The sequence below is a fragment of the Gossypium hirsutum genome, chromosome A03 (assembly GCF_007990345.1).
Source record: "Gossypium hirsutum isolate 1008001.06 chromosome A03, Gossypium_hirsutum_v2.1, whole genome shotgun sequence".
In the NCBI taxonomy this organism is placed as follows: domain Eukaryota; kingdom Viridiplantae; phylum Streptophyta; class Magnoliopsida; order Malvales; family Malvaceae; genus Gossypium; species Gossypium hirsutum.
The window spans coordinates 5,218,439-5,223,863 of NC_053426.1; the positions used below are offsets into that span (position 1 = coordinate 5,218,439).

The following is a 5,425-nucleotide window of genomic DNA, read 5'->3' on the forward strand; positions in this document are numbered from 1 at the left end:
CGAGTGCAACCACTGCTTTTTAGTTCCATTTTGATTCATTTTGTTGATGTAATGAACTCTAGTTCATTTTGAATTATGTTGGTTTAATGATTGATGTAATTAGGTGGTGATTGAGATGATAAATAAGCTTTGTTCAAGTGTACAAGTTATTTTCCTATTTTCCATGTAATTAGTGGTATTAGGTAAACATTAGGTGAAAAATTTGACTTATTTTGCTCAGTCAATGATTGATATATGTAATGGCTATATGCCAATGTTTTCTTCTTAATGAAAATCATTGAATTTCATTCATTTTATGCTTCATTTTCTTTGTTTTTCATTTCTGTTCTTGTTTTCCTTTGCAAAGTTCTGTTTGTTTCCTCCATAAGCAACGTGCCTTGTTGCTCAAGACTCAGTTTTGGATGCTGTTTTGTTCTTCAAACACCAACAGATACTACATTTCTAAAAAAATTCAAATATAAAATTGAATCTGATATCGAGTAGATGCCGGATTATGTTTTACAAGTAATGCTGGAGGGGATATAGAAAACACAGTAGGGTTCCTTGATTGAGAACAAATACGCTATCCATATTCAAACTATTGAAATGTAGTGTGCAATTGTGATCACTGTAATTCCTTGGCATGAAGTGGATATAGTTTTCTATAGAATTGAAGTTGTCTGTGTATCTGTTAGAAAGTAAAAGAAAACAATAAGCTGAAATGTAATTGTAGAAGCCCAAATAATCCCAGGCCCATTTTAACCTAAACCTACCCCAACCCATACAAAGACCCATTAAACCCAAACCCAACAGCAAGCCCAATACATACCTAACCCAAAACAAAAATAAAACCCTAGTAGCCCAACCAATAATAAAAAAACAACAAAAAGAAAAACCCTAGCAATGGCAGCCACCTGCCTCCACCAGCAGCCGCCTCTGTCCCATCATCTCTGTCGACCCCCATTCCACCGCCATCAACTACTCTGCAAGATAGAGCAGACATGCAAGCAGCAAAAATGGTTAAAAAAACAATATAAACGGCTATATAAGCCGAACAAGAAAGGGAGGAAATGGGGGATTTTTGATTTTTTTATATTGCTGTTCTGTTTTAGAAAAATAGGATACTGTTAGATACGTATATTGAAAATCAAAAGCGAAACAACAGAAGAAAAAAGGTGGATTTTAACCTCTGTTTCCCTTATTTTTAGTTTATTTTTGTTATTTACTTTTTCCTTCTCGATTTATATCATCATCTTCACCATAAATCATTTTTAAATAAAAAAAAAAGAAAGTTACCTGGATCTTGATGGCTTTGACCACCGTCACCGATGGAGAACTCAGCAGCTTCAGAGAGCCATGACGACGGCGGCAAAAGGGGGTTTTGAAAACCCTAGGTGAAAAAGAAAAAGGGTGGGGTGTTTTCTGTTTTGTTTACACAGGGATGAAACAAAGAATAAAAAATAGAAAAAAATAACTTAAATACCTTGGGTCAAACGGTGCCTTTTTTGCACCTGGGCACCCAACGCTTTTTGAGGGACTATTTACCCAGTTGGTCCCTCCTCCTTTAATTACTCCGCAATCCACTTTTCTTTATTTTTTTAATTTGGCCCTAAAGTAGATATCGCTTTGCGATTTAGTCCTTCTTGCTGTGTTGTTTTTTTGGGAGGAACAATTGCTTTTGTAGTCCTCCCTTGTTTTGTGCGCATCCAAATCTATCCTATTTTCCTTTATTTCTTTTCTTTAAAATTACCCCCAAAATATTGTTTAATTTAAATTTTATCCTTTTTCACTCTCTCTTACGTATTTTATTTTATTTTAACATTATTATATTAATATCATTATTATGTCTATTATCAATATTCTGTTATTATTATCGGTACTAATATAGTTTCAATTAGTATTTATGTGTCTACATATATATGTATATATTTATATAGTACTATTAATATTTTTTTAATATTATTATCATTTTGAATACACGTTTTTCATATATTATGCATGTATTCTTAATATTATCAATTATATATTTTATATATGTTATGTATATATTTTAATGTTATTAGTTATATATATTTTTTATACTATTTCATGTATGTGTTTTTTATATTATCCTTATTATTATTATTAATATTAGTATATGTTTTATTATATGTATATATCTTTAATATATATATAGGTACATATTTACATAGTGTACGAATAGTTTTTTATATTATTATAATTTCTAGTATAAGCATATATTGTATATATTTTGTATATATTATGCATATATTCTTAATGTATTAGTGATATATTTCTTATACTCTTCCATATATATATTTTTATATCACCTAATATATATGTTCCTAAGTACTATGTTATGTGTATATATTTTTAATGCCATATTCTTATTTCATATCCCTTTTTATTATTATTGTCATTAACTTATATCCTTGTTATTAAAATATCAATATTTTATTTATTATTATTACTATTATTTCTTTATTTTATATTATATTATTAGTTTCCACTATTAGTAGTATCAGTTCTAGCCACAATTAATATTTCTAATTCTAACATGCATATATATATACACTTTATGTAACATTATTAATAGTTATTCTTTTAATATTATTACTATCTTTTTTTTTGAAATATATGTATATATATTATGTGTATATTCTTTTAATAGATATTATGTATACATCTCTATAGATTATTTTCCACCTTATATTGCGTATATATATTTTTAACATTTTTCTATACATCATGTACATATCTTCAATACTATTAATGTACCTTTCTTTTTTACCCATTATTATGTATATAATTTAATTAGTATTATTAATATTATGCTTTTCGTCGCTTTACGTACTATTATATGTTCATATATATATATACCTTTAATGTTTTTTGTTTAACACTATTATTACGTTTAATATCGCATGCATGGTTATTGTTTTTTAATTTTATTATCATATTTATTATTTGCTTCGATGTATTTCCAATTCGGTTCTTACCCATTCTGTATTAGTTTGTTTTTCTTATTAAATTATTAGCATATCATTATTTATACTTTATTGTAAATATTGTTTTTATTTTTATCTTTATCCTAGCATTCTTATATTATATGTTCATATTCGTCACTCCTCATATCATCGTTTGTACCATTTATTCACTTATGATTTCTTTTTATTTATTTATTTTATTTAAAAAAAATATTTGATTCATTTTTATTAATTTCGATAAATAAGGCAACATACCAATTTAACGTTTAGTCATTAATTTCATCGCTATGTTGGGTGAACATCAATCGACTTGTGTTAAAACGGTATGTCCTTCTCAAAAATCAAAAGAATTGAAAATTCTCGTGTTTCAACCAGATCACGACTAAATGTTACATTGAACTCGTATCTTTGAAAATTAAGGCAACATGTGTTTTGCAAGATACCAATTTTGGGCGTCGTGAGAGTGCTAATACCTTCCTCGCGCGTAACCGACTCCCGATTCCTAATTTTTCTCTGGCTTTTGACGTAGACCTAAACTCGGTCTTCTTTTTATTTAAAAAAAATGAATTTTCTTTCAAAAGAAGATGATTCATTAGGTGTTCAATCACACCCTAAAAAAAAAGATCGGTGGGGACTCCCCTCTTTATTTTAAAATCAAATTTCAATTTGTCAAGTTTCCACTAAATCACCACAATTAGCGACCAAGCTAAAATTTTTTACGTCACTACAGTAATTAAATTATTTCATCAAAAGAGTGTCTTTTATAGGCAATTACATCAACAAACTCAGGAACATGAGTAAATATATCTAACACCTTCTCAAAAACTGAAATCATTGAAGGTTAGCTTCAGTTTAAGCTCGTTATATTGCTATTAATACCATATTAAACCAAAAGCAAATGAACTCAAGGGCCACCTCTGAATCAAATTCTTCATGTTACAAATGCTTAGAGCACACCTAAGCTTTGTGGATGCAACAACTTTGAGTGGCTTGGTAAAGATATCTGCAACCTGGTCCTCACTTTTGCAATAAACAACATCAATGATCTTCTCCTCGGTGAGATCTCGTGGAAAGTGAAATTTTACATCTATGTGTTTGCTTCTCCTATACAATACTGGATTCTTCAAAAGTTTAATTGTTGAACCGTTATTAGAGTAAGTTGTGGTTGGTTTTTGCTGTGGAAAATGAATCTTTGCAAGTATGTTCTTCAACCAAATGGCTTGAGTATCACAGATAGTTTCAATCACAAATTCTACTTCTATGCTAGATAGCGTAACAATTTGTTGTTTCTTGGAACGCCATGCAGCAGCTCCTAAACCTAGCATAAACACATAACTCGTGTTGGAAATATACTATTGCAAACAAAACTATTGGCACTAACAGGAAATCAAACTAAGGGTCTGTTTGATTGCCAGTAAAATATTTTCCGTAAAATGATTTTTGGAAAATGTTTTACTTTTCTGTAAAATGATTTACTGGAAAATATTTTCTGGTGTTTGATTGAATCTGTGTAAAATATTTTCTGCTGCTTGGCAGATTTTTTGAAAATATTTTTCGGAAAAGTTGTTTTTACATATATTAATATATATTAATAAATTTCATATTTTAAATTATTTTTACATATATTGCAATGATTTATTTATAATAATACTCAATTATTAAGCTACAATATTAATCGTTATAAATTGAAAAAAAACTAATATCAAATAAATTATTTGTAATTGTGTTAAAAAAACAAGTATTGAATAATTAAAAAAACAAGTTACTGGAAAATCGATAAACAGAAGCAGTTTTCTACCGGAAATGAAGGAAGGAATGAAGGAGGCGATAGAGAGGAGAGCACGGAAAATGTCTTACGGAAATTGAAAGGGTAAGACATTTTCCCTAAAATGTAACCCATTTTCCCTTGTTTTGGAGTTCATTTTCCAAATGGAAAATGTTTTCCGCCAATCAAACGCTGGAAAAGATGGAAATGATTTTCCGGAAAATCAATTCCGTCAATCAAACAGACCCTAAGTGTAATTCATACAACCAAATGAGGAAAATGAAACTCAAAAGGATTGATTTCCTCGTAAAAGTCAGGAAATAAATTGAAAGAAACTCAAGTAAACCACACCAGGTTCTATTCCCAAGATTAGATGGGTCACAGATGATCCTGCTTAAAACATGATCTCTTAGACAAAATATTGCACTAATGTAATTTAGTAAAACATCAGAATTTTTAAGAGAGTAAGAATGCGAGAGAAAAGAGAGAATTGAGTTTTCTTGTTTTCGGTTGTTGTGAAAAATGAAAAGAGTAGTCTACTATTTATATTGTTTTTAGAAGAGACAAAATGATAAAATAACAGTGTCAATTTTCAAATATCGTAAAATATTTTCCTCAATAGAAAATATTCTACAACAATCAAAAGATTTTTCTCAATTGAAAAATATTCTACAATAGAAAATATTTTTAAAAA

At 28.8% G+C, this 5,425-nt stretch overlaps 1 long non-coding RNA gene across 1 annotated transcript; it reads right to left on the bottom strand.

Annotated features, from left to right (window-relative positions):
* Window positions 1-617: 617 nt before the first annotated feature.
* On the bottom strand, window positions 618-1,618 carry LOC107887976 (uncharacterized). Its single transcript, XR_001681225.2, has 2 exons — window positions 1,276-1,618; window positions 618-962 (listed from the first exon to the last, which is right to left on the bottom strand). It is a non-coding gene; the product is annotated as an uncharacterized lncRNA (long non-coding RNA).
* Window positions 1,619-5,425: the final 3,807 nt, after the last annotated feature.